The sequence below is a fragment of the Protopterus annectens genome, chromosome 13.part0, assembly GCF_019279795.1.
Source record: "Protopterus annectens isolate FY-2018-M chromosome 13.part0, PAN1.0, whole genome shotgun sequence".
In the NCBI taxonomy this organism is placed as follows: Eukaryota; Metazoa; Chordata; order Ceratodontiformes; family Protopteridae; genus Protopterus; species Protopterus annectens.
In genome coordinates, this window is record NC_056747.1 from 860,137,184 (window position 1) to 860,162,675 (window position 25,492).

Genomic DNA, 25,492 nt, shown 5'->3' on the forward strand with positions numbered 1-25,492 from the left:
TCTCTGCCCTTGAAACTCACATTCATTGAAACAGCATTGAAACACACATTCAAAGAAAATACATTTTGCCAGTGGCAGATAAAGATTAATTGTGTGCTGTTTTCAAATCATAGGCCCCTTGCATATGAAACATACATGTGCTCTTTTGATACACCTTCCTCATTGTACTAAATTATATTCCTTATACAATATATTACAGTTGTTAGAAGGTGTTTTAAATTTGTTTTGAACATTTTTCCAGTAAGCAATGAAACAAAATGCATGCACCCATAATGACAAAACTGCCCATTTCAGAACATTTATCATATAAGTCTACTCAGACTTCCACAGTCCACCATTATCAGTAAATATGCACAATTCTACAGTCCACCATTATCAGTAAATATGCACAATTCTACAGTCCATCATTATCAGTAAATATGCACAATTCTACAGTCCATTATCAGTAGATATGCACAATTCTACAGTCCATTATCAGTAAATATGCACTATCTCTGAAGAAGTAAAAGTCATCTAAATAATTCCACATTAAAGAAATCTGTAACTAATGAAGAGGTTGCTGCCAGCAAACACCTTTATATTTCATGGTTTCATCGAAAAATAAAGTGTCTGTTGCCCCTCAGAAATAAATTGCCTATATTACATTAAAAAAATGATAAGCTAGTAATATTGCAAGAGGAAATGGATGGCAAACTGATAACAGACTCATAGTTAGTATCTTCACCAAGGAGAACATTCTCAGTACGGCAGCATCCACCCCTTGTGGGAGTAGAACCCACAGCCTTCTGCATCAAAGGCAAGTACACAACCTGTTGTGCTATTAACAAGGCAAACCAACTTCACTTAAGCAACACTAAACTTCTGTTCCCCTGCAGCTCTCAGCTTCTTGTAAAATCTACTCAATACTCAACTTTGCAGCACAAGAAAACTGGAAAAAGCCAAAATGTATTGGGGGGGGGGTCAAAAGCCCAAAAACCAGGGACACAAACATTGCTTGTATAATCTTGGAAAGTTGCTAGAACCATACATTTTACTGCCAAGCTCCCTGTGCAAAACAGTCAGAGCAACATACCACTACGCCAAATCAGCCGCTTTGTAAAAGAGGAAGACTGAAACTTAAATGGCTATCATTTAGTGAATTCAGTTCTCACCATAGCTGTCAGCCTCTTAGTACAAAACACCTGGACAAACCCAGTAAGGAGGGAATACAGCCCTCAAACATTCAGTGAATTCAGTTCTTGCCATAGCTGTCAACCTTAGCACAAAAAACCTGGACGAAGCCAATAATGGGGGAATACAGTCCCAAAAATAGGGACAAATTTCAAATATTCATCTTATAAAGTTAGAAAATTGCTAGAATAAAAGATTGTGTTACGGTTGTGTTACTATGTATTTTCTGAAGAACATGAAGTCTGAAATTCAAATGCCTGTCAATTTTACTGCTGACAGAATAAAAACAATTTTCAGCAGAGACCCAGGGAGAAATACTGCAGACACATCTTTGTAAAATGACAGGGCACCAGAGCAAATCCACACAAATACAGGGAGGAGATGCAGACTCCACACAGAAGGCACCCCAGCCAAGAATCAAACCAGAAAACCTATAGCTGTGAGGCAACAATACTACCAATGCACCATCAAATATGCAAGGACTTAAACATTCAGAAACCTGAAGTCTGAAATTCAAATGCCTGTCAATTTTATTTAACATTTGTTAATCAGGACAGTCTGACTTGAAACAAAAAAAAATTTCAGCAGAGGCCCAGGAAGAAATAAATGCAGACATGTCTTTGTAACATGGGAGGACACAAAAGCAAACCCACACAAACACAGGGAGAAGATAAAGACCCCACAAAGAAGGCACCCCAGCCAAGAAGCAAACCTGAGAACCTGCAGCTCTGAGGCAACAATGCTACCACTGCACCATCAAATATCAAGCATTGCAACATTTACAAACCACAGATATTATGAGGAACAGATCAGATCAAATATGAGGCAAAAATCTGCAGTTTTTTATTTTACAAATGGTGGTGGGTAGGGAATTCAGGTCTTTAACACCTGCATACAAGGTACAGGGTTCAAGCCTGAGGTATTCCCTACCACACACACACACACACACACACACACACACACACACACACACACACACACACACACACACACACACACACACACCTGTAGTAGCAAACCACAAAAACTAAATATACTGCACTGGGTGCCAAGCAGTCATTATGAGAGTCCAATCAAGACAAAATGAAGTGTAGAAGAATAAAAATATTTCAATGCATTGGCTGCATGACAGCTTAATATCTAGATGGAAACAAAAAGGTTGTGAGGTATGAAAAAATAAATTACTTTTTTTTAAATACATTAATGGAATGCCAGTCAAAATCAAGTATAAGAAAAACAAGCAGCACTCAACTCAAACCACTTCTTGCACTGCAGTTCTAATTATAATTTATATTCAGCTTTATTAAAGTAACAAGTAACATGCTGAAAGTAGAAATCTCTGATGCCCCCACTTGTAAAAATGTTCCTTATCCAAAAAAAGACCTGCTGCCTGACATCTACTTGTTTCATGGGGAAAACATGATCAAAGTAAAAAATGAAAAGCAAACAAGAAATAAGCTCAAGATACATTGCTTAAAAGGATTACTGTACAGGTTATGGACCACGTGATTGGCATTCGGTTTACAGGTAAAGCCTGCAGAGATGACTGGAAGTCTCCAAGTGTAATGAGACTCTTAAAATAATGTAATTCTGTCCTTTATTACAAATACTGGCATATGCATTTCTATACCCAAGACTTATACATTATCTAGTTAAGTATTCTCTACATGGCAACAGAAAGGCTTTCAATGTTGGCAATTCTTTAAAAGTATGCTTATTAAAGCTTACTTGCATCTTGCAATCTCAGCCAAGCTTACCTGATGGTCATTAAAGTATTGCTACTTAAACACAGAGCAAAAGGCACTTTGAGTAATAAGCATAAATCAACAGTACAAAAAATATGACAGAAACCAGACCATTCTGTAAAAATCAAGGACAGATGAAAAGCCACTCTAGTACTTGTGTCTACCTTGGATGGGTGGGATTCTCTGCACATTTACACTGCATAACTACTCCTTGCCTTGCTTCGACACATCCAGAGTCACTACATGGGGAAGTGGGGTGTAACAAGTATGTCACAGTTTGAAATGTCTCTGGCTGACTTGTGATGGCCCTGACACATTTGTCATACCTCTCAACCTCAGAGCAAGAAATCTGGACAAAGCCATACAAAGAAATGGGACAAAGGCCCAAAAATAAGGACAATTTTTAAAATATTGCTCTTATAAACTTAGAAAGCTAATAGAGGTCTTGCATTAGTATGAATTTTCTGAATGGTATGAAATCTGAAACTCAAATGTCTGTCATTATTTTCTAACTTCAGCCTTTAATTATTTGTCACTAATTTGCCAAAAAAACACAATTTTATGAAAAATGGACCAAAAATGTGATGTAAAAATATAAAATAGCAGCACAATACAGCTGGGAACCTGTCAAAGAAGGGACACTTTAATATTAGTACTGCTAACTTGAGCAGATGACAAAATAAAATATCTACATGCATTTCTGAAATAAAAGTAATCTGATTATTACAGTTATTTCTTAATTATAAACCCTCCATGTTTTCTTCCAAAATTGCTATTTTGCGGAGGGATCATTAGGGGAAGAGCAACATTTTGAGTCAAAATCAGGGACAGTTCAGAGGTTTGGCTATGCCTAATTCTATAAAGCAATTTATTTGCCTGTACCTCTCAACCTGTTAATGCAATAAATCTGGAGCCAAATATATTGGGGGAACATATAAACAGTACTAAAAATTGCTCTTCTATAAACTGGGACATAAATCTGGACAAGGCCAAATATATTGGGGGAACATATAAACAGTACTAAAAATTGCTCTTCTATAAACTGGGACAGTTGATAGAACATGTCTTACTTTAGCATGCATTTTTGTGAAGGTTATAAAGTCTGAAACTAGTGTGTCATTATTTAGTGACTTAATTCCTAAATGATTTGCCAGAAAACCACAAATTTTATGCGGAACAAACCAAAAATAAGAAGCAAAAAATCTATTCATTCTTTGAAAATCTGGACAGTTGGGAGGTATAGTTCAGCTGGGGCTGTCTAAGTTTGCCGCCCTTCCCCCTCACAAAACCATGGTCGAATGGAGCCTCCCTGCAGCCATTCCAATGATCCATTACTTTGCTATTTCACTCAATTTACCATAAACACTAATGTGCATACTGATTTACTTCTATGATGATTTGAACTTCATTTGAAAGTTTTATTTTGCATTTTACAGCACAAACACTAAGACATCTGCTAAACAAACTTGGCATTAAAACTTCTCTGCCCTTGAAACTCACATTCATTGAAACAACATTAAAACCAACATTCAAAGAAAATACATTTTACCCGTGGCAGATAAAAATTAATTCTGGGCTGTTTTCAAATCATAGGCCCCTTGCATATGAAACATACATGTGCTCTTTGATACACCTTCCTATTGCTTTGAACATTTTTCCAGTAAACAATGAAACAAAACTGTCCAATTCAGAACATTTCCATCATAAAAGTCTACTCAAACTTCTACAGTCCACTATTATCAGTAAATATGCACAATTCTACAGTCCACCATTATCAGTAAATATGCACAATCTCTGAAGTAGTAAAAAAGTCATCTAAATAATTCCACGTTAAATAAATCTGTAATGAAGAGGTTGGTGCTAGCAATCACTTTTATATTTCATGGTTTCATCGAAAAATAAAGTGTCTGATGCCCCTGAGGAATAAATTGCCTAAATTACATTAAAAATAAGCTAGTAATATTGCAATAGGAAATGGATGGCAAACTGATAACAGGCTCATAATTAGTATCTTAATTTTCAGTACGGCAGCATTCACCCCTTATGGGAGTAGAACCAACAACCTTCTGCATCAAAAGCAAGTACACAACCTTTTGTGCTATTAGCAATGTGAGCTGACTTAGCATAATCAGCACTAAACTTCTCTTCCCCTGCAGCTCTCAGCTCCTTGTAAAATCTACTCAATACTCAACTGCATCTCAACTTCGCAGCACAAGAAGTCTGGAAAAAGCCAAATTTATTGGGGTGGGTCAAAAGGGCAAAAACCAAGGACACATTAAACATTGCTTGTATAATCTTGGAAAGCTGCTAGAATAAAATGCTGTGTTACCACCATACATTTTACTGCCAAGGTCCCTGTGCAAGAGTCAGGATAACATACCACTATGCCAAATCACCTGCTTTGTGAAAGAAAAATGCTGTGTTACCACCGTACATTTTACTGCCAAGGTCCCTGTGCAAAACAGTCAAGAGCAACATACCACTATGCCAAATCAGCTGCTTTGTGAAAGAGAGGAAGACTGAAACTTAAATGGCTATCATTTAATGAATTCAGTTCTCACCATAGCTGTCAACCTCTTAGCACAAAACACCTGGATAAACCCAGTAATGAGGGAATACAGCCCTCAAACATATTCAGTGAATTCAGTTCTTGCCATAGCTGTCAACCTTAGCACAAAAAACCTGGACAAAGCCACTAACAGGGTATTACAGTCCCAAAAATAAGGACAAATTTCAAATAGCCATCTTATAAACTTAAAACATTGCTATAATAAAAGGTTGCGTTACTATATATTTATTGCTAAAATAAAACACTGTTTTACTATGTATTTTCTGAAGAATATGAAGTCTGAAATTCAAATGCCTGTCAATTTTACTTCTGACGGAACAAAAACAATTTTTAGCAGAGGCCCAGGGAGAAATACTGTAGACACATGTCTTTGTAAAATGGCAGGACACCAGAGCAAATCCACACAAATACAGGGATAAGATGCAGACTCCACACAGAAGGCACCCCAGCCAAGAATCAAACCAGAAAACTATAGCTGTGAGGCAACAATACTGCCACTGCACCATCAAATATGTAACGAAGTAAACATTCAGAAACCTGAAGTCGGAAATTCAAATGCCTGTCAATTTTATTTAACATTTGTTAATCAGGACAGTCTGACTTGGAACAAAAAAAAAAATCAGCAGAGGCCCAGGAAGAAATAATGCAGACATGTCTTTGTAACATGGGAGGACACAAAAGCAAACCCACACAAACACAGGGAGAAGATACAGACCCCCCCCCCCCACAAAGAAGGGACCCCAGCCAGGAAGCAAACCTGAGAACCTGCAGCTGTGAGGCAACAATGTTACCACTGCACCATCAAATATTAAGCATTGCAACATTTGCAAACCACAGATATTATGAGGAACAGATCAGATCAAATATGAGGCAGAAATCTGCAATTGTTTTACAAATGGTGGTGGGTAGGGAATTCAGGTCATTAACACCTGCATACAAGGTACAGGGTTCAAGCCTGAGGTATTCCCTACCACGCCACCATGAGCGTAACCACCAGTATATTGCACCAGGGGCATTTACACACACATACACACACACACACACACACACACACACACACACACGCACACACACGCACACACACACACACACACACACACACACACACACGCACATGCACACACACACACACACACACACACACACACACACACACACACACACACACACACAAGTCCCTGTACACTTACCTGGTCCTGTAGTACATCCCTGTCCGCAAAACCACCATTAAATCCACAAAACCCCCGAGTGCAGCTGAAAAACCCACGCAAATCCGACCTTGCCCGTCGCGAGATCTTCCCCTGCAGCAAGCCAATCCAGACCCGAGATCCTTCTCCTGACTGCCGACCTTGCAGTCTGACCCCGACGCTTTTCCCCAGCGAGTTCCCAGGCAGTCTATGCGCTCCTGTTCACGTGTCTCAATCAGGACTGCTGCTGAGACAATCTGTGCATGCTCCATGATCCAGACTGTCTCAGCAGCAGTCTGGACTAGTGCGCATGAGCGAAGTCCGCGAAATTTTAAAATATTTTTTTTCTTATTTTTTTCTTTTTATATTTTTTCTTTTGTTAGTTTGAAGTTGAGGGGGCTGCAGTCCGGCAGTCCAATAGCACGAGCCACCCCTGGTTAGTATTCCCTCAAAATAATCCACACTTAGACTAAAAATCCACCTTTGTAACAGATAAACTTCTCAAACATTGTGGCATTTCATCCCTTCTTTTAACAGCGTGATTCATATTACACTATGCAATTTCAAGTTTTATTAAATAAATATGTTGTCTACTCACATCACCATCCATTTTTACCATAACATAGACTGTGTATTCACCACATCAAAACAGCATTTTTAGCATCGCAAATAGCCACTATGACACAATGACCTCTCTTCTCAGCACAACTTCCCCGGTTCTGTACTAAATAGGATACACTGGTTAGGGGACTGGGATAACCCATCCATGTTCTTGTGGTTGTTGCTAGGCCTATGTCAAGTAGCAAAATGAAACGATTGCAGTGACAAAACTCACTTACACAATTTGGTGTTCAAATACCATTGCTTGTACAACCACTGCAGGTGTACATTTCCATTTATAAAGCAAAGTCAAGTCCCAGTCATAATACTGCAAAGAAGTTAGTACTCACATAATAGCAAATTGTTTTCATTCTTTGTCAGAGAATCTTTCTTCAACCTTACTTACCTTCCGACTTAAATAGTAGACTGGGTGCTCACCACCTACTGCCTGAGATAGCACAGCTCCTAACACATGAATGTTCATAACAAAGGTTTTAAAAAAGTCAAAGGCAACCAAGACTGCATCTAAAATAATAAAGTTTTCAGTTGGTTAAAAGTCTCATCTGCATCTATAGTCCACCTTACCTGGTTAGGTGTCAATGTTTGTAAAGGCTGTCATATAACAGGTTACAATAGCAAAATTGGGTACAAATGTTCCTATAGTAACCTGCTAGTCCTAAGAATGCCTTCATTTTTCATTTGGTACTGGCTATAGGTAAGTTTTTGACAGACTCCATTTTACCTTTTTGGAGTCTAATTACCTTTCCTCCAATCATATACTCTAAGCATCTGGCTTCTGTTGCACACAGTTTACATTTAGCAGTATTAGCTGTAAGTCCTGTCTGTCTCAAAGAGTTGAGCACAACTTGTTCATAGGTGTTTACTAGGCTAACAACCACAAGGCCCTTTTCAAGCCAAGCCATGCATCCCAAATCTCTAACAAGTTCTGGTACCCTTGATAAGTGCAAGCAAGTCTTGGGAGGTGAAGTATTTACAAGCAGTGTCCTGGGAGGTTAATAATTTACAGGCTGTCTGTGTCCATCAGAGACATAGGTGCCAAACCAGGGACAAACTTCCTGTTCCCCATCCAGTTGTCCAAGCTACGCCTTAACTGAGCCAGGGAGGAACTCTGCCTCACATGGACTGGGAGCCCGTTGCAGAGAAGGGGCATGCCCCAGGACACACACCTGTCAATCCAGGTACATACCAAAGCCGGCATTATATTCAATGATAGGGCTGATGAATGTGAATACAGTGGATCAATGACTTCCTTGGACCTAGGTGCAACACCCTTGTTTACAAGCTGCACAACATAGAATGATTTCCTCATCACTGTAGACACTTGATTGTCAAAGGCCAGATCACTGTCTATGCGTGTCCCCATGTTCCTGACTACTGAGTCAACTCCTAGGGGTGCTCTGTCAATATAATAGTTACCAGGGGTGTATGGCTTCTCAAAGGATACTATTATGCATTTCCTGGCATTTAGTTTCAGTCTATGGCTATGGCACCCTTCATCTGTCTGTGTCAGCCCTTCCTGGAGAATGTTTGTTGTCAGAGGGCAATTCAATGACAGCTCCTAATTTGCAATCATCTGCAAACCTAGTCAGCCAAAGGTCATGGATGTTGGCCCCAACCTCAGAGAAGTAAATGCCAAAAAGGAAGGGTCCCAGGACAGATCCCAGAGGGATTCCACCCATGACTGCCCCCCATAGAAGTTGACCCCCAACTCCAACCTCCCGGATCTCATGTATGCATTAGCTGGCCACCCATTGGGCTACACAAGGGTCTGTACACAACCTCTTAAGTTTTCTAACAATACCTGAGTGGGTCACCATGCTAAATGCCTTGGCCAGGTCAAGACAGGCAGTATGAACCATCCTTACTCCATACATTGCCCCAGTGACCCTTTCAAAGAAGTCCTCCAGGTTGAGAAGGCATGACCTGCCCCCAGTGAAACCAAACTAGGCTGGATCCAGTGTCTGGAGGTTTCCCATCACTTCCATGACAATACCTTCTGCAGCCCTGCACATGAGACCAATCAATCTCATGTGTCTGCAGTTTCCATGGTCTGCAGATGGCTTAACTCTGTGCAGAGGGATGACCGCTGATGCGCTCCATTCATGAGGCACAAAGCTTGCCTGGAGGTTACAACCAAATAGCAGTTCCAAAGAGTCCTTATAGAACATGTCCCATGCTATCCAGAAGGCACCCTGGGATACTGTCTGACCCCACTGATGCAACATTCCTGGCCCATAGAGAGCACTAATGACCTGTTCCCTAGTGATAGCAGGGGAAGTTATATTTGATGGTATGTCCTGAGGGAAGATTGGAGGGAGAGAGGGGTAAAGCTGGAGCTGAACACACTGTCCAGGTGGTCTGTCCTCTGAGTTGCCTGTATAGTTCAATGAGATTGTCCTTATCCCAGTGGGTGCTACACCTCCTAATTGTTGCCATGTCTGATGAATGGGCCAGTGATCAAGGAGTCTCAATCTTCACCACAGACACCAGTGAGGGATGTTCACTTGGAACAGAAATAGATACATACATTATTTCCAGATGCAGCTATCTGCACCAAGCACAATTTCCCTTAAAAGCACACAGGGAGCACACACCGAACCTGGGGCTGGGTTTCCCTTTTTCTCACCAGTCTCCAAATTAGACCCCACACTGACAATAGCTGTAGAGTTGAGTCTTCTGCTGAGTGTTCCAAGCCAAGTCCTCCCCTACCCTCTCTGTGAAACAGTGTTCTGTGTCCCTGCTCCAAGTAGCTGAGCACACACACACTCTTTGAGATTTGATTTTCACAGACAGACAGACACACACACACACACACACACACACACACACACACACACACACATGGGAAAAGCTGGCACAGATCTAGCAACTATGCCCCCTCTACTCACACTATAAGGTAGATACTGCCACCAGAACACTCCAAAGCCATCTACTCTAATGCTCTTACCAGGGTATTCAATTATACTTAGTGAAATTAACACTTTTACAAATGGTATTGTTTGACCAATGCAGCAAGGCTTTTAGGAGCAGCCATAGTGCAAAAGATAGATATAAGTACTCTCAAAGGTTAAAATATTCTCTAAAAGACCAGCCACAATGAAATGTATAAATATATTTAATAATAAATAATAAAGGAACATAAAAAATACTAAATATCTATTTACAATAAACACCAGAGTTTCAATCACAGGAAATATTAAAAATAACACAGATGGAAAGGTTCACACAGATACAGGAAAACAATACTTAACTAATCTCACTATATTTTCCTGACTGGTCTAAAGAACTACTGTTCCCTAGTTCACATACTAGAACAAGGCAAGATGAAGTAGATGTGTGGTCTTCCTTCTTGTCAGGCTTCACAAACAGACTTCCCTGATACTTCTGTCTCATCTAGTATTAAAACATCATTTGAATGCTGGATTACAGAATGACATCACATACATCTGGTCACCTGAATTCTAGTTCCCATACTGCCCCTTTTACTAGAAACTGAACCAGAATCTAGCACATATGTACCACCATACACACAGAGAGCTTTGCTAAGATGTGTTATAGCATCTGGAAGCTATAAAACCATTTAAAAACTTCCACCTTTCCAGAGTAGCAATTAGTTCACCCCTAAGGACAATAGAGTAGGATTCCTATTCCTAGTTTTCACAGACATTTTTTCTCTGGCTGCAATCAGAACTGTAAGATGAAATCTTTATGGCCTAAACCAGGTAACTTAATTTCAGACTATTTTTGAAAGTTAGCTGAACAGAGATTAACCTCTTCTCTTCCAGTATCCTCTGTTACAATATATTCATTTCAACAGTTAAAATGTAGTCTGACATATAGGTGTATTTCTTTTTGCTTTTTTCCACTGTTGCTACATTTTTAACACAAGCACCTGTACAAATAAATTTGATATACAAATGGCATATAATTCTTTACAAAACTCCAGCTAAATTTGATATACAAATGGCATATAATTCTTTACAAAACTCCAGCTAACTATGCTAGCATATGTTACACATCCACTGCCTTGCTTCTCCTGGCATAGCTGGCAATATCTCACATCATCACACCATGATTCTCTTCCTTCTGCTACACAGCCCACTGATGCAGCAACTCCACCAGGGAAGCTTGCCATTTCAGCTAGTTCTGCACTTCTTCCAGTTTGGCACAGCTGTCACCATGCAGCCATCAACATGCCTGCACAGGGCCTCTGCAAACAGCTCCTCATAGGCAGCAGTATTCTCAGGGCCTATGGAAGCCTGAAACTTTGCCTGGCCATCACTTAATAGCAAGAAGCCAGACTCAGAGTAGTTCCTGAATATTCCACTGCTAGCTGGGGTTCCAGGTCCTATATCTAATTCAAAGGAGACCATTTTGTGGTCTGACCTCATCAGAGAAGACATTACACTAGGTGGTGTGCAGCACTCTCCCATATTAGTGAGGACCAGATCTAGTATGGTTGCATCAATTGTTGGTGTATTGGCAATCTGGTCCAGGGAGTTTGTGCTTACAAAATCCAGGAATCCCTATGCCTGCACACCTGGTGTCATATAGGGTCTATATCATTTGAGTGAACACTTAATTGAGCGAATCGCTATTTGTCTAACTGACTTAAGTGAAAGCTCAATTAAGCCCAAGGAAAGGACGTGGTTGGTCATCATCAGGTATTTGCCCTTTTTCCCCACTGTAGTGCAATCTTGGAGTTGGTATATTTAGTTACGGGGGGGTGTGCAGAGCACAGACCCTCCAGACTGGGAGGTGTGGGGGGTGAAGTCCCCCACTTTCCAGAGTTTTAAATTTAGTTTTGTTTGCTCCGATCGGTGGCTGGGCAACTGTTTTTTTCCACAGGAAACATTTCACTTAACCGAGGATTCGCTTAATTGAGCTTTCGCTTAACTCAGTTCGACAAATAGAGATTCACTCAATTAAGCTTTTGCTCAAATGATATAGACCCATCATATACGATTCCAAGTCAATAGTAAGCTAATTAAAGCTGTCCATGAATATAGCATGGGGTTTGATGGAGAGTATCTCCAGTAAGTCCAAATACATGGCATAGGCTTCCTGGGTCACAGAGGAGGGCCCACAGCTTGCAAGAAAGCAGCACTTTGCTCATGGTGACTTGAACATGGAGAAGCTCAAGTGCATTGTCCTGTTTGACCAGCCTTAAGGTATATCTATCCCCGATGCAAATTGAGACACCTCCACCTTCAGTCTCTGTCTGTGCTGCAGCTGGTCTAAACTTGTGAAAGGCATTATAGTTGGAGTAATCCCAGCAGCTCCAAGCCATGTGTCAGCGACCGCACAGACATCAGCACTGTCCAGGGTGAAGAGAGCCCCCAGGGAGTGTAGTCTCTTCCCTAGACTCATAGCACTGAGCAGCAATGCCTTTAGATTCTCTTGGTTTTGATTTGCTATGTTGGAAGTACTTTCAGTTTGGCATTGTCCAAAAAAGGCACCACAGGGGAGTACAATGTCCCAGCCAACATTCAAAAACCTATCTGGGAGAGGTTAAATGTGACTCCCAATCATCTGAAGGAATTACTATGTCTTAAAGTTATGCTGCTGAATACCTGGCTTGAGATTTCAGAACTTTATCCACGAGACTTTGAAAAGTGGCAGGAGTTCTGTGATGTCCAGGGGAATCTGCCAGTGCCGCTTGGTTAAATCTAGGGTGGGCAAAAATCCATGCTTTGCTTAGCCTCTTTGTGAGCTCATCCACTCTGGAGATTTGGTGTGCCAAATTTAGATATGACATTCAGTTCTCAGAAATCATTACAAAATTGTGTGAAGTCATCTGGCTTAGGGATCAACATAATTGGACTGTTACATTAACTTTGCTAGTTTTCAAGAACTCATAGTTTAAGCCTTTTTTTACTTTTTTGTGTATTGCTTTTCTTCGTGAGTCTGATAGTTTCTATAGTTTTAGGTTTATTTTCTCCACTGCCATAGTTTCAGTATGATGCTGTATTGTGTGTGTTTTACCAGTCACTTAAAAAAATTATCTTTATTCTCCGTAGAAATGCTTTTACTTCTTTCATCTGGGCTTTAGATAATACTTTGTCCATTTGAATAGCAGGGGTAGAATTTCAAATACCCTACTACTGGTATCTGTTTCAGCTACCAGACTAACTACAGAAGCTTCTCTTCAGGTTTTTATCACATTTATTCAGTTTATCTCCACTGGTTTTCTCTTTCAAGTTTGTCTTATTTGATAATTAATTTTGTTCATTTTTTTTCTGTCACCTGAAAGGATCCTTGCCATCTTTCCAATTATTTAATTTCAGCATAAAGAAATGAATACTAACACTTTGTCTCATTTTAAACTCTCTGATTCTGACATTTTCATTATAAAACCTCTGTTGCATATTATAATATCCTCTGCATATGTTCCTTAACTATTGATATTGGTTGTTAACTTACATTCCAACTTTGTAAAGTGTACTATTATATTTTAACTAGGGGTTTCTCCTTCTTCAAACCTGCTTTGCTGTGTACAGCAGTGTTGGGGATTCCTATCACATAATATTTCAAACAGGGTAAATCCTATTGCAGCTTTAGAGACTTCTCTTTCACTTGGAATAGCTTCTGTAGCTTACCTTGAACTAGCCTGAACTGTCAACACAGTCTTGCCAACCGGGTCCCTATGGCTCGAACAAAAACAGGACAGGAAAAACAGGAATTCTGCCAGTAATGTCTCCAAAGTTGTACCAACAGTCAAAACACAGCCGATAGTAAAAACACAGGTTTAATTCCACAGAATTCCACAATACAGGTTGAGCGCTTTCATCTACATCAGGTAGACTTCTTCAGAACCAATAGTAACCCATAACATCAGCTTATTTAAAGCAGTTTTGGCGCCAAAAATACATGTAATGCATTGAAATACATTAACATACATAAAAATACCTAGGAAAACATAAAAATACATAAAAATACTACTTCTCCCTGCAATGTTTAAAATATTTAAATGTAATGTATTTAAGACAGGTAGGGCTAATAATACTTGTAGTAAACCACTAACTTAGCTAAAAAAAATATATATATATATGTACACTTTAACTACTATAAACATATAAATATATGTATATATATATAAAAAATGAAAAGATGACAAGTAATGTGATTATAATTACAAATCTTATTAAAGGAACAAATGTATGTGTAATATAAGATGCTTACCAACCGCAGTGGATGAAGGGGGGGGGGAGAGAAGGTGTGATTTGTGCGTAAAAAATCTTAGCCACGGTCCAAAAGTAAAAAAGGTTTAATGCTAATACTTTCATTTAGACCTGGCCATGAAGTAGCATCGCACAAAATCTGCCATTTGGTCTCAAGGCATGACAATCCTACCTTCCAATTACCTCCATATTCACTCACCCCTATCTGATCTATTATGGAGAATGTAAAGCTGTGGTGGGAACCTTTTTCACTAATATGCTTACTAAGAGCATTATTCATATCAACCTTTTTAATTTTGTATAAGTGTTCGTATATGCGGGTTTTGAGCTTCCTTTCTGTCTTCCCAATGTAATATCCTTGACAGCTGGAGCAAATAGCCAAATAAACCACCCGCGTAGAATTACAATTTCCTTTCTTGCCATAACATATAGTTCTATTTTTGTTACTTAATTTAATGGTGTTGCTCTCGTTAATGTATTGGCAGTACCTACATCTACCACATTTATGAGTGTGTTCGTCTTTGGATTTTTTCGAATCCTTTTTCTTTCCCCCCTCAACAATCCTCTTGATATTAACCGAAGTCTTGTACACACTAGTGGGATGTGTTCCATGTATACAAAAATACATGTATTTTTGGCGCCAAAACTGCTTTAAATAAGCTGATGTTATGGGTTACTATTGGTTCTGAAGAAGTCTACCTGATGTAGATGAAAGCGCTCAACCTGTATTGTGGAATTCTGTGGAATTAAACCTGTGTTTTTACTATCGGCTGTGTTTTGACTGTTGGTGCAACTTTGGAGACATTACTGGCAGAATTCCTGTTTTTCCTGTCCTGTTTTTGTTCGAGCCATAGGGACCCGGTTGGCAAGACTGTGTTGTTGGTTTGTCTTATATATCGTTCTTGAGTTGTCTTTATGGCTGAATCGGGCTCCTTGTGTGCTTCATTGAGCAGAGCGGAGTTTCAGGAGTTGCGTGTGGAGGTTACGTCGCTCCAGGACGACGTCAGCAAGCTGCTGCAGTTGGTTGCTTCTCTTACCAGACCAGTGGAGGAGGCCGTGGATGTGGAGCCGACTCTACCGGGTCTGGATATTCATCCGACTACTACTACCCCTGCTATCTCTGTAATTTTGACACCACCGGCTGAGGAGAGAGACGATAGCCTAAACAGCATACCAAATGGGCAGATTATTAGGAATGCGGCGAACACGCCGCGGTCACATCTCAACGTGGACAACAAAGAAACTAATCCTCAGCTTATGGATGAAGTAGACTTTACTTTTGACTTCAGCCTCTTTCACTCTCGTGAAGAGATGCTTCGTATGGGCGCCAAGCCGAAGCAGAAGGAAAAAATGAGGACATATTCATCTATGGTTAACAAAAGGGGCGACCAGCACAAAGGTACTGTAACCAATGATAATTTACTCAGCCCCTCTGCAAGAATTAAGACTCAATATAAAAAGGGTAACAACTTGCCTAACAGTTATACTAGTCATGGCAATAACAACAATAAAAATTGTGGACTTTATGTGAACGATGTTATGAAGAATTTTTTGTGTGATGACTTTGATTTCTGTTACAACAGTGATACAAGAGCTAAATGTGATGACAGGAATGTGAAGCCAAACAATGAGTCTTTAAAATCTAAAATATATACATTAGGTAAAAAACTCCTTCAGATTAAAGGTGCCAAAATTGATAATGGCTATTTGGAGAAATGTTTGTTCTTAAAAATTGTGCCCAAAGGGCTGAGATTTTTTAAACTTCCTTTGGGGATACTCTATAGTGAGACAGTAATGTTTGAATTTAATAATTTATTTGATTTTTTTGGACTTGAATATATTAAGTTGCTTATGAAATTCAATGACGAAAAAATAGGGGGCCTACTTACGGAAATTGAACAGCTCCACCTAGAAATCACCCAGGACCCTGATTTTGATTCTTGGCAAGAACTGTTTGACAAACAGTTTAGAGTGGCCAAAGCTAAGGCATATGAAATATACAATAGAAAGCTGGACAAATTGGAAAGGGACCTTAAGGCTTACAAGGCCCACAGGGCATATATTTGGCCACATTCTACCCAGAACAGGATGAGAACTAGTGAACCTAATTATGGATGGGAAAGGGGTGGAAATAGAAGAACAGAGGAAGATGAAAATTTTCAGGGGGGAAGGTTTCATCAGGCCCCCATACATCGCAAAAGGAGACAGTGAGTCTAGAGGAAATTCTCCCAGATGGTAGGGACCCACATGGTTCATCTTTTATTCATCCACGTGATTTATCTTTCATTCAAAAACATGGAGTTAGTGAAGGAAATGTAAGTGACGAGTATACGTCTAACGCTGTGGTGGGTAACACCAACAAAGTTTTTGTTTACACTTTTAAAGGTTTTAAGGTGTACAATTTCACTGATATGTATATTTCCCAAGATTTCTTTAGTTTGTTTAGTAAGGGAATGAAGTTTATTCCCTCTGCCAAGTTCAATTTGGTTGACACTATCAAAGAAGTTAAGTTGTATTGCCGCAGACTTCAATTAGCATTACAGTTTAAAGATACTGTTAGAGTTGATGCACCCAAAACATTAGTGAGGAAAAGTACCTACATCCCCACAAACAATGTACAAATCAGTAATTACGAGCGTATGGTTTGTAAGGACATTTATCATTTGTACGGAAACATCCGGAGAGATGTTGGTTATTTTTCACATTTTTGTGATAATTTAACTAAGGGCGAAAGGGAGTGTTTGGACCAGATTGTTACCAATAGTGATATTAGAATCATGAAACCGGACAAAGGGGGTGGCTTAGTGGTATATGATACAAATGTGTATCACAAAGCCATTCAAGACCTTTTATTCAGTTCTGGTAACTACGAACAGACATCCCTTAACCAGATCAATATTGGTTATCATAGAATAGATCTAGCAATAGAGGAATATCTCTTAGACAACCGTATTACAAATGAGGAATATGGATTTGTTAGAACTGAATATCCCATAATGGCTAGAATAGTTGGGATACCTAAAATTCACAAAAGTGTTGAAAACCCCCCCTTTAGACCCATCATTTCTGGTTCTAGGTCAAAAACATTCAATTTAGGGGTAGCTATTGATTTTTGGTGCAAACACATTTACAACAAAGTCCCTCATTTAACCAAAGACTCTTGGGATTTTTTTGAGTACTTTAAAACATGACATATGGTCATGTGACTTAACATTTCTTACGATAGATGTTCAGGATTTATTCTCCTGCATTCCCTATACAACAGGTCTTGAATATTTTGAAAATAGCTTAAGGAAATACTCTGACCTCACATGGGATAAGATTTGTTTGATATTGGATATGATGGGACTTGTACTCTCACACAATTACATCCAGTTTCAAGGAGAATATTTCAAACAAATTCGAGGAGTTGCAATGGGGGCGTCTTGTGCCCCCATTTTTGCAAATCTCGTTATGCTTGAGTGGGAGGATGTTTATGTCAAATCTAGTGAATTTTTCAAACATATTGCCCTTTATACACGTTTTTTGGACGACTTATTTATCATCTGGAAGGGGCCAACAGAAGATATACCCAATTTTATAGCATACATCAACAGTACGACCAATTTTTTAAGATTCACACACAAGGTGGAGAAGGTTGGTATTCCCTATTTAGACACTTACATCAGTACCACGAATGATGGCTTTCAGTCTAAAATTTTTAGGAAATCTACCTTCTCTAATGATTATATACAATATGGCAGTTGTCATCCCCCGCACATTTTTCGCAATGTTCTTAAGGGACAATGCATTCGGGTAGCCAGAATGTGTTCAATGAGACAGGATATGGAGGAACAGATGGACACTGTTTCAAAAATGTTTTTAGCCAGAGGATATCCTCCGGAGATGGTAACGGATGTGACGCAATATGTCATCAGATCATGGGGTAATAAATATATTCCCCTGTTAGGAGGTACATTCGTAGGGAAGAATACCCGAAAGCAAGCGATAGGTGATAGAATGAACGTGTGCATTATTATGTTCAATCCATTTTCTAATTTGGTTAAGGAGATTCTGAACAGACATTGGGATATCTTTTTGAGTTCTGAGGACATTGCCTCAGTAGTGGGAACACATCCCACTAGTGTGTACAAGACTTCGGTTAATATCAAGAGGATTGTTGAGGGGGGAAAGAAAAAGGATTCGAAAAAATCCAAAGACGAACACACTCATAAATGTGGTAGATGTAGGTACTGCCAATACATTAACGAGAGCAACACCATTAAATTAAGTAACAAAAATAGAACTATATGTTATGGCAAGAAAGGAAATTGTAATTCTACGCGGGTGGTTTATTTGGCTATTTGCTCCAGCTGTCAAGGATATGACATTGGGAAGACAGAAAGGAAGCTCAAAACCCGCATATACGAACACTTATACAAAATTAAAAAGGTTGATATGAATAATGCTCTTAGTAAGCATATTAGTGAAAAAGGTTCCCACCACAGCTTTACATTCTCCATAATAGATCAGATAGGGGTGAGTGAATATGGAGGTAATTGGAAGGTAGGATTGTCATGCCTTGAGACCAAATGGCAGATTTTGTGTGATGCTACTTCATGGCCAGGTCTAAATGAAAGTATTAGCATTAAACCTTTTTTACTTTTGGACCGTGGCTAAGATTTTTTACGCACAAATCACACCTCCCCCCCCCCCCTTCATCCACTGTGGTTGGTAAGCATCTTATATTACACATACATTTGTTCCTTTAATAAGATTTGTAATTATAATCACATTACTTGTCATCTTTTCATTTTTTATATATATATATATATACATATATTTATATGTTTATAGTAGTTAAAGTGTACATATATATATATATATATTTTTTAGCTAAGTTAGTGGTTTACTACAAGTATTATTAGCCCTACCTGTCTTAAATACATTACATTTAAATATTTTAAACATTGCAGGGAGAAGTAGTATTTTTATGTATTTTTATGTTTTCCTAGGTATTTTTATGTATGTTAATGTATTTCAATGCATTACATGTATTTTTGGCGCCAAAACTGCTTTAAATAAGCTGATGTTATGGGTTACTATTGGTTCTGAAGAAGTCTACCTGATGTAGATGAAAGCGCTCAACCTGTATTGTGGAATTCTGTGGAATTAAACCTGTGTTTTTACTATCGGCTGTGTTTTGACTGTTGGTGCAACTTTGGAGACATTACTGGCAGAATTCCTGTTTTTCCTGTCCTGTTTTTGTTCGAGCCATAGGGACCCGGTTGGCAAGACTGTGTTGTTGGTTTGTCTTATATATCGTTCTAGCCTGAACTGTGTTTTAACTGATTGCTGCATTATTTTAAAATCTGCACTTAAAGTTACATTTTAGTCAAATTTGATCGAAAGTTTGCTTGTTTGTTTGTTTAATTTAACTGTGGAGGCTGTCCACTAAAGTGTGCTAGCCTGTGTAACTAATTTATCACTGTTTCTGCATTTTCTGTGTGTTTCTACCAAAAACAAAAACAAAAAATCCTTGTTTTCCGCCTTCCTCGACTAGTTTAGACCAGTTTACAGGCATTGCTGTATTCTGGGCTGTGGTGTAGTTCCTGTGTTGTCCATTACCTTACTTGGATAGAAGGAAGTTTCTTTGCTCACCAGTGGGAGTGGGGAGCCTTGAGCAGCCTACCTGTCCTTGGGGGAAGTGACCTCAGCACAAGAAGCTGTAGTAATTGGTTGTTTTGGACCATTTCTAGCTCATTTGTAGTTCACTGTTTAAAATCCGCCTCTGAGCATTTTTTTTTTTGGTTGTACTGCTCAGACAAGCTCCACGTGGGTTTACAGAGTGGTCCTAGCAGCAGGGAACAAAGAAAAGCGACTACCTTCTGGATTTAAGTATCTTTGCTTTTTTTTCACTTGGAATAGCTTCTGTAGCTTACCTTGAACTAGCCTGAACTTTTTTTTAACTGATTGCTGCATTATTTTAAAATCTGCACTTAAAGTTACATTTTAGTCAAATTTGATCGAAAGTTTGCTTGTTTGTTTGTTTAATTTAACTGTGGAGGCTGCCCACTAAAGTGTGCTAGCCTGTGTAACTAATTTATCACTGTTTCTGCATTTTCTGTGTGTTTCTACCAAAAAAACAAAAAAATAATCCTTGTTTTCCCTCCTTCCTCGACTAGTTTAGACCAGTTTACAGGCATTGCTGTATTCTGGGCTGTGGTGTAGTTCCTGTGTTGTCCATTACCTTACTTGGATAGAAGGAAGTTTCTTTGCTCACCAGTGGGAGTGGGGAGCCTTGAGCAGCCTACCTGTCCTTGGGGGAAGGGACCTCAGCACAAAAAGCTGTAGTAATTGGTTGCTTTGGACCATTTCTAGCTCTTTTGTAGTTCACTGTTTAAAATCCGCCTCTGGGCATTTTTTTCTGGCTATACTGCTCAGACAAGCTCCACATGGGTTTACAGAGTGGTCCTAGCAGCAGGGAACTCAGAAAAGCGACTACCTTCTGGATTTAAGTATCTTTGCTTTTTTTTCACTTGGAATAGCTTCTGTAGCTTACCTTGAACTAGCCTGAACTGTTTTTTAACTGATTGCTGCATTATTTTAAAATCTGCACTTAAAGTTACATTTTAGTCGAATTTGATCGAAAGTTTGCTTGTTTGTTTGTTTAATTTAACTGTGGAGGCTGCCCACTAAAGTGTGTTAGCCTATGTAACTAATTTATCACTGTTTCTGCATTTTCTGTGTGTTTCTACCAAAAAAACAAAAAAATAATCCTTGTTTTCCCGCCTTCCTCGACTAGATTAGACCTGTTTACAGGCATTGCTGTATTCTGGGCTGTGGTGTAGTTCCTGTGTTGTCCATTACCTTACTTGGATAGAAGGAAGTTTCTTTGCTCACCAGTGGGAGTGGGGAGCCTTGAGCAGCCTACCTGTCCTTGGGGGAAGTGACCTCAGCACAAGAAGCTGTAGTAATTGGTTGTTTTGGACCATTTCTAGTTCTTTTGCAGTTCACTGTTTAAAATCCGCCTCTGGGCATTTTTTTTCTGGCTATACTGCTCAGACAAGCTCCACGTGGGTTTACAGAGTGGTCCTAGCAGCAGGGAACTCAGAAAAGCGACTACCTTCTGGATTTAAGTATCTTTGCTTTTTTTTCACTTGGAATAGCTTCTGTAGCTTACCTTGAACTAGCCTGAACTGTTTTTAACTGATTGCTGCATTATTTTAAAATCTGCACTTAAAGTTACATTTTAGTCGAATTTGATCGAAAGTTTGCTTGTTTGTTTGTTTAATTTAACTGTGGAGGCTGCCCACTAAAGTGTGCTAGCCTGTGTAACTAATTTATCACTGTTTCTGCATTTTCTGTGTGTTTCTACCAAAAAAACAAAAAAAAACAAAAAAATAATCCTTGTTTTCCCGCCTTCCTCGCCTAGATTAGACCAGTTTACAGGCATTGCTGTACTCTGGTGGACCCCAGCCATAAACAAACTCTACAACAAAAGGAGGAAGCTACTACAAGATAGAGCAAAATCCTTAAAAGGTAAGACACCCTTGATCACTATAAGTAAAAAACTAAGAGCTCTCATAAAATCATCCAAAGCAAATTTTGAGAGAAAAATAGCTAAAGACTCAAAAGACAATCATAAGGCCTTCTTTAGCTATGTTAGAAACCTGGGAGGAAACTCCCAGATATGCTCAGAACTAGTTCAAAATGATGTGAAGATTACTGATCCTACAGACATTGCCAACATACTGGCTGACAGGTTCAGTGCAAACTTCTCCCCCTCCCCCAAAGGAGAGATATCTATACCAAGCGATTGCAGCCCCCAAACATCTCCAACGCCCAAGTGAGAACTGCTCTCTCCAAAGCAAAAACACAGCATCCATGGGACCTGATGGTGTCCCCGGCTGTGTGCTCCACGAACTCAACGAGGAATTAAACCCACAGCTAGGACAGCTGTTTTATCATAGTCTTACCTCTGGATACGCACTCCAGGAGTGGTGCACTGCAACTGTGGTCCCACTTCACAAAGGCGGTGCCTCCACCGACCCTGGAAATTACCGCCCATTAGCTTGACAAGTCTTATCTGCAAAGCCATGGAGAGGATCATAATGGACCTCATAAATAAAGACATAGGAATTTGCAGACTTTGGATCCATCCCAGTTTGGCTTTGTCAAAGGCAGATCATGCCTTCTAAACTTGGTTGACTTTTTCGAAACAGTCACCAAAGCCATTGATGAGGGAAAGGCAGTCCATACAGCCTACCTCGATCTGGCGAAGGCCTTTGATACAATACCCCACTCGGGTATCATTGAAAAACTCATCAGCTTAAATGTTAACCCATACATCACAAGATGGGTTGCAAACTGGCTGAGTGACAGAACCCACAGGGTCAGAGTTGCTGGCGCCATGTCAGACTCAAAGCCTGTCACAAGTGGTGTACCACAGGGCTCAGTCCTGGGCCCACTCTTGTTTGGCATCTACTTTTCCGAAGTACAAGCAAAACAGGAGGGTTATGGCTGACAAAGTTTGCAGATGACTGCAAACTGGGCGCCATAGTAGAAAACACATCTGACACAGATATCCTTCAGAAGGGTCTCACAGAAACGGATAACTGGTGCCAGAGCCATGGCCTAAAGTTAAATGCCAAAAAATGCATAGTCATACCCTTCGGGAAAAACAAGGTTACCCCTTGCTACCAAATAGGTGGCAATCCACTGAGTACAGAAGAAGTTATCAGGGACCTGGGGACCCAGGTTGATAGTAGTCTGTCATTCGACACCCATGTAGCTAAAGTAGTTAGGAAGACCTTCTACATTGCCCACCTTATCATGAAGGGATTCTCATCTAGATCAAGGGAGGTCATAGTCTCCCTATACTCATCACTCATCAGACCAATGATTGAGTACAATGCCCCATTCGGAATGTATCTGACCCCACACTTGCAGCAGCTGGAGAGGCCACAAAAGTTCCTCACCAAAAGGATAAAGGGTCTCAAACATCTGTCCTATGCTGCCCGACTGAAAGAACTCCAGCTCTATTCAGTCGCCACCGCTTGCTCAGAGGTGACCTTTGCCTAACATACAAGGCCATGTCAAACCCAGATTTGATGAATATGCTTCACCTCAAAAAATCTAGATCTGTCAGAGCCACAAGGGCGGGAGACTTAAACCTCGACACGGCTATTAATAGGACGTGCTGGAGGGATAGATTCATCACCCAAAGACTCCCTATGCTGTGGAATAAAATCCCGGTATATGTGAGGCAGAGCACCTCGCTGGCCTTGTTCAAGAGAAATCTTGACCAATGGATGGGAGATCGCAGATATACCCCAGGGATTACCTCAGTGTCACTGCTCAACAGAGGCACAGCAAAATAATGGGTATAGTTCCCCATACTAAAGGGGTGGCGTAAGCCACAAAACTATGGGCTAGGCTTGTAAATGCCCTCGGGCAGATAGCCTAGTATGAACCTATGAACCTATGAACCTGAGCTGTGGTGTAGTTCCTGTGTTGTCCATTACCTTACTTGGATAGAAGAAAGTTTCTTTGCTCACCAGTGGGAGTGGGGAGCCTTGAGCAGCCTACCTGTCCTTGGGGGAAGTGACCTCAGCACAAGAAGCTGTAGTAATTGGTTGTTTTGGACCATTTCTAGCTCTTTTGTAGTTCACTGTTTAAAATGCGCATTTGCACAGCTTTGCGCGGTCGTGCGCATAATGCAGCGCCGGTTAAACAAGGTTAAACTTTTTCTGGCTCCGCCAAGTCTGCTCTTCAAATTTTCCCTTAAGGAAGCTCTACTCTTAGTATAACCAGACTACTCACTGTATTATAAGCCTAGCACTTGTTCTCAATACTTCTCTACTAAGTAAGCACTCTCATACTAAGTAAAGCACTACATCTACTTACCACCCCTGTGAATATCCACTTCCCTTAAAGGTATACCACTCCCTTATACTGTTCTAGCATGTCGAGTGGTAGATTACTGGCGTCGTCTCCAGTTCAGCTGGTCAATCTGGGTATCTTGAGACAATGCTACAATTGTCTCATGTACACAGACAACCCTCTCCTTCTCCCAACAAACACAAATACATGTGAGAGATGCAACTATATAGCCAAACTGGAGGCTGAACTCTCTCAACTCAGGGCTGGCATGACCAGACAGGAGGAGATGGCAACCACACACACAACAATCCCAGTCCCACATAGACCTACCACAACTGCAAACCAAGCACATAAAAACACAAAGACATACTCGGAGGCTCTAATAAAAAAACTTACCAAAACAACAGTGGCTCCCAAAGCAGACATCTAAAAATCCACCACCTCAAAACAAAACACATGCAACACATACTTCAATAAATCAGTGTGTCGACCAATCGCAGCCCTTAAGGCCAAACACCTTGCCTGATACACTAGTAATAGGTGACTCCATAGTCAGACACACTGATGTCCCATTGACCAGGCTGAACAAGGAGAAGGTGACTGTGAGCTGTCTATCGGGAGCTAGGATCCGCCACATAACACAGGCACTCAGGTCACTCCAAAGCAAGTACAAATATGACTCCATCATTGTCCATGCTGGTGTGAATGACCTGAGACATACCTCCCTGGACTACATGAAAAGTGACATAGAGGAGCTCTCCGATTATGTAGCCCAGGCTGGTATGACCCTGACCCTGAGCAGCATCTTGCCCTCACCAAGAATGATACCACAATACAAAGACAAGATGATCAGCTTTAACAATTGGCTCAAGTACTGGTGTCATTCTAAGGGGAGCCAATGTCTGTCTGCCTGGGATGATATGTTGGACAAGCCACGCTGCTTCGCAAGGGATGGCTTACACCTGTCACCACTGGGCTTCCGGATATTGGCTAAGGCTCTTGCCACCCCTATAGTGCCTTTTTTAGGCAAGGCTCAAAAGAAAAACCCACCTCCTTAGAAAACAAAAATGGAAAAAAACTAAGGGTAATGCTGCTCAATGCCAGAAGTCTAAATCTCAAGATGCAGGCACTTGATGCACTCCTCAGCATGGAGAA